At 40.4% G+C, this 14762-nt stretch overlaps 1 pseudogene; it reads right to left on the reverse strand.

Annotated features, from left to right (window-relative positions):
• Positions 1–6095: 6095 nt before the first annotated feature.
• LOC129656275 (olfactory receptor 2D2-like) lies at positions 6096–7034 on the reverse strand (annotated as a pseudogene).
• Between the last annotated feature and the right edge of the window lie 7728 nt (positions 7035–14762).

The raw sequence follows: 14762 nt of genomic DNA on the forward strand, positions 1-14762 counted from the left end.
ATGTCCTGACCTGCATAGAGATTTCTCAAGAGGCAGGCCAGGTGGTCTGGTATTCCCATCTCTTTCACAATTTTCCACAGTTTATTGTGAATCACACAGTCAAAGGCTTTGGTGTAGTCAATAAAGCAGAAATAGATGTTTTTCTCAAACTCTCTTGCTTTTTTGATGATCCTGTGAATGTTGGCAATTTGATCTCTGGTTCCTCTGCCTTTTCTAAAACCAGCTTGAACATTTGGAAGTTCACGGTTCACATGTTGCTAAAGCCTGGCTTGGAGAATTTTGAGCATTACTTTGCTAGCATGCGAGATGAGTGCAATTGTGCATAGTTTGAACATTCTTTGGCATTGCCTTTCATTGAAATTGGAATGAAAACTGACCTTTTCCAGTCCTGTGGCCACTGCTGAATTTTCCAAAATTGCTGGCATATTGAGTGCAACACTTTCACAACATCATCTTTTAAGATTTGAAATAGCTCAATTGGAACTCCATCAACTCCACTAGCTTTGTTTGTAGTATTGCTTCCTAAGGTCCACTAGACTTCACATTCCAGGATGTCTGGCTCTAGGTGAGTGATCACACCATCGTGACTATCTGGGTCATGAAGATCTTTTTTGTATAGTTCTTCTGTGTATTCTTGCCATGTCTTCTTAATATCTTCGGCTTCTGTTAGGTCCATACCATTTCTGTCCTTTATTGAGCCCATCTTTGCATGAAATGTTCCCTTGGTATCTCTAATTTTCTTATAGGGGACTGGAATGCAAAATTAGGAAGTCAAGAAACACCTGGAGTAACAGGCAAATTTGGCCTTAGAGTACAGAATGAAGCAGGGCAAAGGCTAATAGAGTTTTGCCAAGAAAATGCACTGGCCATAGCAAACACCCTCTTCCAACAACACAAGAGAAGACTCTACACATGGACATCACCTGATGGTCAACACTGAAACCAGATTGATTATATTCTTTGAAGCCAAAGATGGAGAAGCTCTACACAGTCAGCAAAAACAAGACCAGGGCTGATTGTGGTGGAGATCATGAACTCCTTATTGCCAAATTCAGACTTAAATTGAAGAAAGTGGGGAAACCACTAGACCATTCAGGTATGACTTCTAACTCAATGGAACTAAGCCATGCCGTGTGGGGCCACCCAAGATGGACAGGTCATGGTGGAGAGGTCTGACAGAATGTGGTCCGCTGGAGAAGGGAATGGCAAGCCACTTCAGTACTCTTGCCTTGAGAACCCCATGAACAGTATGAAAAGGCAAAATGATAGAATACTGAAAGAAGAACTCCCAGGTTGGTAGGTGCCCAATATGCTACAGGAGATCAGTGGAGAAATAATTCCAGAAAGAATGAAGGATGGAGCCAAAGCAAAAATAATACCCAGTTGTGGATGTGACTTGTGATAGAAGCAAGGTCCGATGCTGTAAAGAGCAATATTGCATAGGAACCTGGAATGTTAGGTCCATGAATCAAGGCAAATTGGAAGTGGTCAAACAGGAGATGGCAAGAGTGAACATCGACATTCTAGGAATCAGCAAACTAAAATGGACTAGAATGGGTGAATTTCACTCAGATGACTATTATATCTATTATTGTGGGCAGAAATCCCTTAGAAGAAATGGAGTAGCCATCCTGGTCAACAAAAGAGTCTTAAATGCAGTATTTGGATGCAATCTCAAAAATGACAGAATGATCTCTGTTTGTTTCCAAGGCAAACCATTCAATACCACAGTAATCCAACCCTATGCCCCAACCAGTAACGTTGAAGAAGCTGAAGTTTAATGGTTCTATGAAGATCTACAAGACCTTTTGGAACTAACATCCAAAAAAGATGTCCTTTTCATTATAGGGGACTGGAATGCAAAAGTAGGAAGTCAAGAAACACCTGGAGTAACAGGTAAATTTGGCCTTGGAATACGGAATGAAGCAGGGCAAGGCTGATAGAGTTTTGCCAAGAGAACACACTGGTCATAGCAAACCATAGCAAACCCTCTTCCAACAACACAAGAGAAGACTCTACACATGGACATCACCAGATGGTCAACACCGAGATCAGGTTGATTATATTCTTTGAAGCCAAAGATGGAGAAGTTCTATACAGTCAGCAAAAACAAAACTGGGAGCTGACTGTGGCTCAGATCATGAACTTCTTATTGCCAAATTCAGACTTAAATTGAAGAATGTAGGGAAAACCACTAGACCATTCAGGTATGACCTAAATCAAATCCCTTATGATTATACATTGCAAGTGAGAAATAGATTTAAGGGACTAGATCTGATAGACAGAGTGCCTGATGAACTATGGATGGAGGTTTGTGACATTGTACAGTAGACAGGGATCAAGACCATCCCTATGGAAAAGAAATGCAAAAAAGCAAAATGGCTGTCTGAGGAGGCCTTACAAATAGCTGTGAAAAGAAGAGAAGCGAAAAGCAAATGAGAAAAGGAAAGATATAAGCATCTGAATGCAGAATTCCAAAGAATAGCAAGGAGAGATAAGAAAGCCTTCCTCAGGGATCAATGCAAAGAAATAGAGGAAAGAAACAGAATGGGAAAGACTAGAGATCTCTTCAAGAAAATTAGAGATACCAAGGGAACATTTCATGCAAAGGTAGGCTCGATAAAGGAAAGAAGTGGTATGGACCTAACAGAAGCCGAAGATATTAAGAAGACATGGCAAGAATATACAGAAGAACTGTACAAAAAAGATCTTCACAACCCAGATAGTCATGATGGTGTGATCACTCATTTAGAGCCAGACATACTGGAATGTGAAGTCTAGTGGACCTTAGGAAGCATCACTATGAACAAAGCTAGTGGAGGTGATGGAATTCCAGATGAGCTATCTCAAATCCTAAAAAGTGATGCTGTGAAAGTGTTGCACTCAGTACACCAGCAAATTTGGAAAACTCAGCAGTGGCCACAGGACTGGAAAATGTCAGTTTTCATTCCAATTGCAATGAAAGGCAATGCCTAAGAATGTTCAAACTATGCACAATTGCACTCATCTCACATGCTAGCAAAGTAATGTTCAAAGTCCTCCAAGCCAGACTTCAGCAATACGTGAACCATGAACTTTCAGATGTTCAAGCTGGTTTTAGAAAAGGCAGAGGAACCAGAGATCAAATTGCCAACATCCACAGGATCATCGAAAAAGCAAGAGAGTTTGAGAAAAACATCTATTTCTGCTTTATTGACTACACCAAAGCCCTTGACTGTGTGATTCACAGTAAACTGTGGAAAATTGTGAAAGAGATGGGAATACCAGACCACCTGACCTGCCTCTTGAGAAACCTATATGCAGGTCAGGAAGCAACAGTTAGAACTGGACATGGAACAACAGACTGGTTCCAAATAGGACAAGGAGTACGTCAAGGCTGTATATTGTCACCCTGCTTATTTAACTTATATGCAGAGTACATCTTGAGAAACGCTGGGCTGGTTGAAGCACAAGCTGGAATCAAGATTGCCAGGAGAAATATCAATAACCTCAAATATGCAGATGACCCCACCCTTATGGCAGAGAGGGAAGAGGAATTAAGGAGCCTCTTGATGAAAGTGAAAGACGAGAGTGAAAACATTGGCTTAAAGCTCAACATTCAGAAAACTAAGTTCATGGCATCTGGTCCCATCACTTCATGGCAAATAGATGGGGAAACAGTGTCAGACTTTATTTTGGGGGGCTCCAAAATCACTGCAGATGGTGACTGCAGCCATGAAATTAAAAGACACTTACTCCTTGGAAGGAAAGTTATGACCAACCTAGATAGCATATTCAAAAGCAGAGACATTACTTTGCCAACAAAGGTCCGTCTAATGAAGGCTATGGTTTTTCCAGTGGTCATGTATGGATGTGAGAGTTGGATGTGAAGAAAGCTGAGCACCGAAGAATTGATGCTTTTGAACTGTGGTGTTGGAGAAGACTCTTGAGAGTCCCTTGGACAGCAAGGAGATCAAACCAGTCCATCCTAAAGGAGATCAGTCCTTTAGGATGGGTGTTCATTAGTAGGACTGACGCTGAAGCTGAAACTCCAATCCTTTGGCCACCTGATGTGAAGAGTTGACTCATTTGAAAAGACCCTGATGCTGGGAGGGATTGAGGGCAGGTGGAGAAGGGGATGACAGAGGATGAGATGGTTGGATGGCATCACTGACTCAGTGGACATGAGTTTAGGTAGACTCCGTGTTTGGTGATGGACAGGGAGGCCTGGCAAATTGCAGTCCATGCGTTCGCAAAGAGTTGGATATGACTGAGAGACTAATCTGAACTGAACTGAAGATTTGAGAAAGTCCTAACTGCCATACATTCAGGGCTTAGACTACTTACTATTGCTTGGTTTTACAAAATATGAATATTACTTTTAGGTAAATCTGTGCTCCCACTAGCAATGTATGAAATCCATGTTTCGTTGTATACTGGCAAACTCTGATATGTTGTCTTAAAAACTCTGCCAGTTTCTGAACATGAACAAGTGTTATCTCACTGATGTTTTATTTGCATTTCTTTGGTGCCTACTGTGGTGTGATTTCCCCATATGTTTATTAATTATATGATTTTTTCTTTAAAAGAACTGTTATCTGCTTTCCTGATTGTTTATATTTTCTTTCCAGTTTGTCAAAGCTCCTTCTGTGTTAATGATTTTATTCATATGTCTGTATGTATGTTGCAGTTATGTGCCCTGTGTTGTTATTTGTCTTTAATTTTGTTTCATTATTTATAAAACACTCTAGCACCTGGATGGTAGAATTGTATAATACATTGGGGATGTTTTGAACCTGCACCCTTGGCATGGCCCATGTCCTCTCATGGAGGGGACAGACATTCATGTTATATTTTTTGGTCAGCCTAGCTGATTATTTCGCAAGAAATTTCATAGGCAATGAATATTAACAAGAGGCTTGGAAAGATGAACCCAAGGGGGCAACATGTTAGCTTATGGGACAAGTTTCCAGAAACTCGTGGGAATTGCTTTGATGAGTGCTGAAGTGTCTTGGCACCTAGCAGTCAGTAAATATGGGTGATGCTCAGTATATAACCCTGCAGATCTATGAAACATGGGAAAAAAGGATTCATATCTATAAAGATTCTATGAGAAATAAACATTGTTTCAGGGAAAGTCCCTTCAAGCAAGAGAGAACAGAGCAAAAACTCCCCACTGAATATTTAACCTCTCTCTCTTAATTCTCTAATTTTTGCATCCAGGGGTTGTACTTACCTCCTCCACCACACACACACACACACAATTTCTCTCATCCTTGAGTGGACAAAGTCCCTTCTCCTTGAGACTACCCAAGAGAGGCTATAGTTTTCAAAAATGGACACTATTATTAGTAGAAACAAAGAGAAAAGGGAAATCAAGAGTATAAAACTACAAAAGAACAGAAAAAAAAATGGTGGTAAAAGAAATTTCGACTTTCTCAGACAACTTCAATTGACCCTAGATGATCTAACTGACACAGCTTGTGAATGGGCTATGTAGGTTCATTTCCTCCTCCTCAAGTCCCTTCTGCACCTTAGAATCTCCACTTAACCGTTTCTGAGTTTCTCCTTCTTCCTCTCTCCGCCCCTTCACCACCCATTTTCCCCTTTCTCTCTAGAGATCCATTCGCTTCCACAGACCAGGAAGATCATGGCCATATAAGAGTTGGTAATTCATCCCTGAGTAAAAAATTTTATAAGTTAAAACTAACATTTGCTAAAAAATTACTGTATGACAATTCTGTACCTTTAGTGTACTATCACATTTAATCATTACAACTTCCTTGTGAGGAAGAGATCTAAATCTTAGAATTAAGTTAAATGAGCTGCAAGAATTCAGGTGCCTAGTGAGTGGTAAAGCCAAGTCTCTCATCTTAGTCTGCCTGGCACTAGAGTTCAGGCTCTTGATCACTGTGTTAGACCCGGATCCTCTTTGTCTCAAACCACACCACCACACATAATGCTGATGAAAAAGCACACTGTTCTCTCCCACAGGCCCAGGATGGACAGTTAGCTATATGAAGACCATCACTTCAGGTCTCGTGAAAGTGTGTTTGAGGAGTTGATGAGTGTGTGTTCTGCATTGTAAGACTTCCCAGATCTTCATCTTTAGAGTGTCACTCTGGGGCCCTGCCCCTTCCCATCAGTTTGAGGAAAGCATTTTTCACATCCTTATTCCTCAGGCTGTAGATGACAGGGTTGAGGAAGGCTGTGGCAATGTTGTAGAAAAGGGCCATTTTCTTGCCACTGTTTGACAAGGAGTCAGAGCCAGGGCTCATGTACATGATGATGCATGGAATAGCAAACATGGTGACCACAGTGATGTGGGAGGCTCAGGTGGAGAAGGCCTTGATCCGCCCCTGGGCTGAGCGGATCTTCATGATGGTGGCAAAGATGTTGACATAGACAAGGACAATCAGGGAGAGTGGGACCACAATGACATTGAAGCCTGTGATGAAGTCCACCAAATCATTGAGGGATGTGTCTGCACAGGCCAGCTTCAGGACTGCAGGGACCTCACAGAAGTAGTGGTCAATTTCATTAGGGCCACAGTAGGGAAGGCGCATAGCAAAGAAGGTATCAGTCACGCCACCCAGCACACCATAGGCTGCACAGATGCCCACCATGAGAAGGCACACCCAGCGGCTCATGATGACCTTATACCGGAGAGGGTGGCAGATGGCCGCATACCTGCCCACGGACATGATGGAGAAAAGCCAGGACTCAGTGATCCCAAAGAGGAGGAAGAGGTACATCTGGGCCACACATCTAGCAAAAGAGATGGCTCTCTTTTTGCTGAGAATATGCACGAGCATCTGGGGCACAGTCGTGGTGGTGTAGCACATGTCCAGCATGGAGAGGACACTGATGAAGAAGTACATGGGCGTGTGGAGGCGTGTGTCCTGGTGGATGAGGGTGATGAGGAGGCTGTTGCTCACAAGGATCAGCAGGTAAAAGACTAGAAAGAAGGTGAAGAGTAGAGGATTGGTCCTGGGGTTCGAGGCAAAGCCCAACAGGATGAATTCTGTCACAGCTGAATGGTTAAGCTCCTGCATTGTGATCTGCCTGTTTAAAGATTTTGAGGGATATGTAATTTATTGGGTTTTGGTACCAAGGAACTTTCACACTCATTTTTTCATTTATGTTTCTTAACAGGAAGTTTGGGCTAGCAGATGAGCACTTCTGGAGAGGTCCCTGTAGTAGTTTGAGTGGTGTCAGCATTTGGTTCTGGATTAAGTTACAGTCATGGTGATGAAATGGTGAAGGCCAAGTCAAGGAAATGCTGAGTGCTGTGTTCAATTCTGTCTCTTCCTTTCCAGAGACAGCTTTGCTTTTCTCAGATGTATTCGTTCCATTTTATGATTTCTCTTGGGACAACAGAGGTTTCTAAACCTTGGTTTAAAGATCAGGATTAGAACTATTACACTCATAAAATGGGTTAAGCTTTTCATCACTGTTAGGATTATCATTAATGTTAGACTTTTTCTGGTGAACGAAACTTTACTGATGTTCATTAATTATGTCATTGATTCAACATAGTTTTTGCCAAATGCTTACTATTTGTTGTAAATCAAGGGGGCAAGGAAGAGTTATAAATGATATGGGTAGGAAAATTATTTCATGCAATCTACCAAGATAAATTCTAAGTATGTTAAAGAGTGAAATGCAAAAAATAATATAGTAAGACAATCTTGGAAAAATACATGGGTGAATATTTATTTTATGGTGGAAGAGATGCCTTTAAGTATCAACTGCGTATTCCAATTCCTTTAGCCTCTTGGCGTTGACCCTTATCCTCTAATAACTAAACAAAGCAACACAGCTCCTCATCGGACCTGCTGTCTATTTACTCAGTAGTTTTGAGGGCTCCTTGTGATTCCCAGGTCATTTTGCTCTAAAATCCTTGGTGTCATTGAATCCTTGACCCACCTTGCTGCCTTGCTTGTGTGGGTACTGAACTTTTCAGTGGTTCATCCCTATGCTCTTTCTTCATCATGTCCCCAAACCTCACTAACACAAGGATGATATACGTAAGACTTGTCCTAAAGGTATGGGTAAAAGGAAAGATTTATAATGCAGTACAGAACAGAAAACTCTTTTTTTAATGAACATTTAATGCTGTATAGTTCCTAAGTTATCTGTGCAGCACTTCTTCCTATATAGCTCCCAGCCAGCTGGCAGGTGACTGGAGACTGGTCTACTTCTTGGAATCTCCTTCCATCTCCCCTTGTCTCCCTGTTGTAGGACTCTCCTTACTCTTGTTACCTGGGCCATGAGCCATGAATCCAATGCTTCCAAATCAGTGCTTTCAAGCTTCACTGTGCTTTAGAATTACCTGGAAGGCATGTCAGATGCTGCTACTGCGTCATAAGGAAATTTGAATTGGAAGATGGGGTTGGAAAGTGAGAATTTGCATTTCTAACAAGTTTCCCAGGTTCTTCACATGCTGGGGGTCACAGTTTGAAAAATGATCTACTTAATGGTAAAGATAAAGTTGGTCCTTTCTGAATTTCCCTTTCTCCACATTATGCTTAATTGCATTATGCTCATTGTAAATCCCCTACTTAAACGCCACTATTCAGTGTTTTCATTCTTTCATTTAAGCATAAGAATAAAGGAAGAAAAGTAAAAAAGAAAAAATAACTATCTTTGACAATATAAATATAAAAAATAATTTTTTATTTAAGTTAAAAAAGAATAATAGTTGTATATGTGGGATACAAGGAAAAGCAAGGGAATTTCATAAAAACATCTACTTCTGGTTCATTGGCAACACTAAAGCCTTTGACTCTGTGGATCACAACAAACTGTGGAAAATTCTTAAAGAGATGGGAATACAAGACCACCTTACCTGCTTCCTGATAAACCTGTGTGCAGGTCAAGAAGTAACAGAACCAGACATGGAATAATGGACTAGTTTCAAATTGTGAAAGGAGTACATCAAGGCTGTATATTGTCAGTCTGCTTATTTAACTTCTCTGCAGAGAACTTTCATGCTAAATCCTGGGCTGGATGAATCACAAGCTGGAATGAAGATTGCCAGGAGAATTATCAACGACCTCAGACATGCAGATGACACCACTCTAATGCAGAAAGTGAAGAGGAACTAAATAGCCTCTTTATGAGGGTGAAAGAGGAGAATGAAAAAGCTGGCTTAAAACTCAACATTCAAAAAACTAAGATCATGGCATTGATCCCATCATTTCATGGCAAATAGATGGGGAAAGAGTTGAAGCAGTGACAGATTTTGTTTTCCTGGGCTCCAAAATCAATGCAAATGGTGACTGCAGCACCAAAATTGAAAGACATTTGCTCCTTGGAAGAAAAGTTATGACAAACCTAGATACCATATTAAAAAGTAGAAACATCACTTTGCCAACAAAAGTATATAGGCAAAGCTATGGTTTTTCCAGTAGTCATTTATGGGTGTAAGAGTTGGACCATAAATAAGGCTGAGTGTCAAAGACTTGAAGCTTTTGAATTTTGGTGCTGCAGAAGACATTTGAGAGTCTCTTGGACAGCAGGTAGATCAAACCAGTCAATCCTAAGGGAAAACAACCCTGAATATTCATTGGAAGGACTCATGCTGAAGCTGAAGCTCCAATACTTTGCCCACCTGATGCGAAGAGCCAACTCATTGCAAAAGGCCCTAACGCTGAGAAAGATTGAGGGCAGGAGGAGAAGGAGATGACAGAGGATGAGATGGTTGGGTGGCATCACTGACTCAATTGACACGAATTTGAGTAAACTCCAGGAGACAGGGAAGGACAGGGAAGCCTGTCATGCTGCCATTTACGGAGTTGCAAAGAGTTGGACATGACTTAGTGACTGAACATTAACAACAATGTGGCTTACAAGTTATTAAAATGATTAGAATATAAAGGTCATTTCTTCATAAAGAAAAGACTAATAACCAAAATTGAGACATGAATAATCAATTCACGAAAGAAGAGATTCATGGATAATGAACTCACAAAAGTTTAAAGACTGCCTGTTCCAAAAGCTGGTTCTTTGAAAGGATAAATAAAATTGACAAACAATTAGCCAGACTCATCAAGAAACAAAGGGAGAAAAATAAAATCAATAAAATTAGAAATGAAAATGGAGAGATCACAACAGACAACACAGAAATACAAAGGATCATAAGAGACTACTATCAACAATTATATGCCAATAAAATGGACAACGAGGAAGAAATGGACAAATTCTTAGAAAAGTACAACTTTCCAAAACTGGACCAGGAAGAAATAGAAAATCTTAACAGACCCATCACAAGCACGGAAATTGAAACTGTAATCAGAAATCTTCCAGCAAACAAAAGCTCAGGTCCAGACGGCTTCATAGCTGAATTCTACCAAAAATTTAGAGAAGAGCTAACACATATCCGCTCAAACTCTTCCAGAAAATTGCAGAGGAAGGTAAACTTCGAAACTCATTCTATGAGGCCACCATCACCCTAATACCAACACCTGACAAAGATGCCACAAAAAAAGAAAACTACAGGCCAATATCACTGATGAACATAGATGCAAAAATCCTTAACAAAATTCTAGCAATCAGAATCCAACAACACATTAAAAAGATCATACACCAGGACCAAGTGGGCTTTATCCCAGGGATGCAAGGATTCTTCAATATCTGCAAATCAATCAACATAATACACCACATTAACAAATTGAAAAATAAAAACCATATGATTATCTCAATAGATGCAGAGAAAGCCTTTGACAAAATTCAACATCCATTTATGATAAAAACTCTCCAGAAAGCAGGAATAGAAGGAACATACCTCAACATAATAAAAGCTATATATGACAAACCCACAGCAAACACTATCCTCAATGGTGAAAAATTGAAAGCATTTATTTCCTCTAAAGTCAGGAACAAGACAAGGGTACCCACTTTCACCATTACTATTCAACATAGTTTTGGAAGTTTTGGCCACAGCAATCAGAGCAGAAAAAGAAATAAAAGGAATCCAAATTGGAAAAGAAGAAGTAAAACTCTCACTATTTGCAGATGACACGATCCTCTACATAGAAAACCCTAAAGACTCCACCAGAAAATTACTAGAACTAATCAATGACTATAGTAAAGTTGCAGGATATAAAATCAACACCCAGAAATCCCTTGCATTCCTATACACTAATAATGAGAAAACAGAAAGAGAAATTAAGGAAACAATTCCATTCACCATTGCAACGGAAAGAATAAAATACTTAGGAATATATCTACCTAAAGAAACTAAAGAAACTAAAGACCTATATATAGAAAACTATAAAACACTGGTGAAAGAAATCAAAGAGGACACTAATAGATGGAGAAATATACCATGTTCATGGATTGGAAGAATCAATATAGTGAAAATGAGTATACTACCCAAAGCAATTTATAGATTCAATGCAATCCCTATCAAGCTACCAACAGTATTCTTCACAGAGCTAGAACAAATAATTTCACAATTTGTATGGAAATACAAAAAACCTCAAATAGCCAAAGCTATCTTGAGAAAGAAGAATGGAACTGGAGGAAACAACCTATCTGACTTCAGGCTCTACTACAAAGCCACAGTTATCAAGATAGTATGGTACTGGCACAAAGACAGAAATATTGATCAATGGAACAAAATAGAAAGCCCAGAGATAAATCCACACACATATGGACACTTTATCTTTGACAAAGGAGGTAAGAATATACAATGTATTAAAGACAATTTCTTTAACAAGTGGTGCTGGGAAAACTGGTCAACCACTTGTAAAAGAATGAAACTAGAACACTTTCTAACACCGTACACAAAAATTAACTCAAAATGGATTAAAGATCTCAACGTAAGACCAGAAACTATAAAACTCCTAGAGGAGAATATAGGCAAAACACTCTCCGACATACATCACAGCAGGATCCTCTATGACCCACCTCCCAGAATATTGGAAATAAAAGCAGAAATAAACAAATGGGACCTAATTAAACTTAAAAGCTTCTGCACAACAAAGGAAACAATTAGCAAGGTGAAAAGGCAGCCTTCAGAATGGGAGAAAATAATAGCAAATGAAGCAACTGACAAACAACTAATCTCAAAAATATACAAGCAACTCCTATAGCTCAACTCCAGAAAAATAAATGACCCAATCAAAAAATGGGCCAAAGAACTAAATAGACATTTCTCCAAAGAAGACATACAGATGGCTAACAAATACATGAAAAGATGCTCAACATCACTCATTATCAGAGAAATGCAAATCAAAACCACAATGAGGTACCATTTCACGCCAGTCAGAATGGCTGCGATCCAAAAGTCTACAAGCAATAAATGCTGGAGAGGATGTGGAGAAAAGGGAACCCTCTTACACTGTTGGTGGGAATGCAAACTAGTACAGCCACTATGGAGAACAGTGTGGAGATTCCTTAAAAAACTGGAAATAGAACTGCCTTATGATCCAGCAATCCCACTGCTGGGCATACACACCGAGGAAACCAGAAGGGAAAGAGACACGTGTACCCCAATGTTCATCGCAGCACTGTTTATAATAGCCAGGACATGGAAGCAACCTAGATGTCCATCAGCAGATGAATGGATCAGAAAGCTGTGGTACATATACACAATGGAGTATTACTCAGCCATTAAAAAGAATACATTTGAATCAGTTCTAATGAGGTGGATGAAACTGGAGCCTATTATACAGAGTGAAGTAAGCCAGAAAGAAAAACACCAATACAGTATACTAACGCATATATATGGAATTTAGAAAGATGGTAACAATAACCCTGTGTACGAGACAGCAAAAGAGACACTGATGTATAGATCAGTCTTATGGACTCTGTGGGAGAGGGAGAGGGTGGGGAGATTTGGGAGAATGGCATTAAAACATGTATAATATCATGTATGAAACGAGTCGCCAGTCCAGGTTCGATGCACGATACTGGATGCTTGGGGCTGGTGCACTGGGACGACCCAAGGGGAGGGTGTGGGGAGGGGGGAGGGAGGAGGGTTCAGGATGGGGGGCACGGGTGTACCTGTGGCGGATTCATTTCGATGTTTGGCGGAGCTAATACAATATTGTAAAGTTTAAAAATAAAATAAAATTTAAAACAAAACAACAACAAAAAAACCACATCAGTGAAAAAGCCTCGAACCTATACATTGGCAAAAAATTCTTTTAAAATGATAATGCCTGGCATCCAGTTTATAGTAAAGGAGACATTCTTGTATATTGATATGAAAATTCATATGGGAAATAAATGACTGACAGTATATAACTTTACAATTAAGAATTTTACCTAGGGAAAAATGAGACATGTGGGGAGAGAGTTGCATTGGAAGGCACAGTCTTAACCACTGGGCCACCAGGGAAGCCCCCAGTGATACTGTGAAGATGGAATATATAGGGATTTAAATTCTCTGTTCAGACTAGCTAGGTAAAAGGGTGGATATGAGTGAAAGATCAGAGATGGGGAAAGACGTGCTGGACCTAGACAAGATTGGAAGAGGATGGAAGGAAAAGCTTCTCCTTTTGTCTGAGCTCATCTCCTCCATTGAGTTACACTTGGGAATCAGCTTATATAGCTCAATGCAAGTACATTTACTGCTTAAGATAAAAGTGTTTTGAATAGGAAATAGGTCCTAAGAGAGAGATAACTGAACAGGTCCCGGTTGGTGAGAAACTGCCCAGTTTTTACCTCCAGCTTGTCCTTTCAGGGTGAGGGTGGAGGAGATGTGACTGACAGGACTCTGCCCTCCAAGGACACCTTGACCTTTGATGAGTTTGTGTCTTTGCCCTAAGTAGAGCCTGGGGACTGGGTTCTACCTTTACTTTCCTTGGCTGACTTATTATGTGTCTTAAGGGCCAGTTGCTCGAACTCTCTGAACCTTAGGTTCTGACCCTGCCACTCCAGGTGTGATAATGACCCGTGACCAATGAAAAAACAGAAATGAATCATGTGATTGCCAAGTCCTTGTAGGGATAAACCTCCAGATTCCAAATTGGCTGGATCTGGGTCTAGAGATGCCAGCCTTGACTTCTTGTTAGGATGTAATAGAAATCACAGAAAATTTGTTTTTGTTTTAATTTTGGACCCTTATACTTATCTTTTATTCAAATACCGACTCCCTTGCAGCACCAGCTAGGAGACAAAAGACTCAAAGTAGTTTTGAATTTTCACTTTTGCTGTTTACTGCTGTCACTCTGAGCAAGTAATTGTTTCTCATCTGTGAAATAAAACAGGAGGTTCATTGCAATAATACATGGTTCTGTCAAGTTCTGAAGGTATGTTTTTCCTCCCTTCCCCTTTCTCCAGCTCTCCCTGCCCATACCCTCCTCCAGCATCATCACAGGCCTGCAGGGACTAAAAATGACCCAGGGCATGCTCAGTGTGTGCATGCTCTGTCACTCAGTCATGTCCAATAAGCAGACAAAACTAGAAAGAAACAAAAGCATAGAGAATAATGGGGACAGATAGAGAGGCCCCGAAGGGAGGGAGAGACACAAACACAATTGGGAAGAAGGTGGAGAGAGGCACAGAGAACCAGAATCTGCAAGTGGGCTACAGACAGGGAGAGAGGAAAATTAATGCTGGGGGTATAATTGACATCAGTGGGAGGAGAAGGAGGGGGCTCAGCAGGAGGAAAAAGGTTGGAGATTGTTTCTTCTTCTCTTTGTGAAAGAAGAAATAAAAAGACTAGAGGAAAGGGGCAAAAGACATGGAGACCTGGTTGGAGAGTCAGGGGGATAAAACATGGTGAAGAAACAGATGAAGAAAGATACAGGGAGACAAGGAAGAACACA

This window comes from Bubalus kerabau, chromosome 6 (assembly GCF_029407905.1).
Source record: "Bubalus kerabau isolate K-KA32 ecotype Philippines breed swamp buffalo chromosome 6, PCC_UOA_SB_1v2, whole genome shotgun sequence".
Classification (NCBI taxonomy): Eukaryota; Metazoa; Chordata; class Mammalia; order Artiodactyla; family Bovidae; genus Bubalus; species Bubalus kerabau.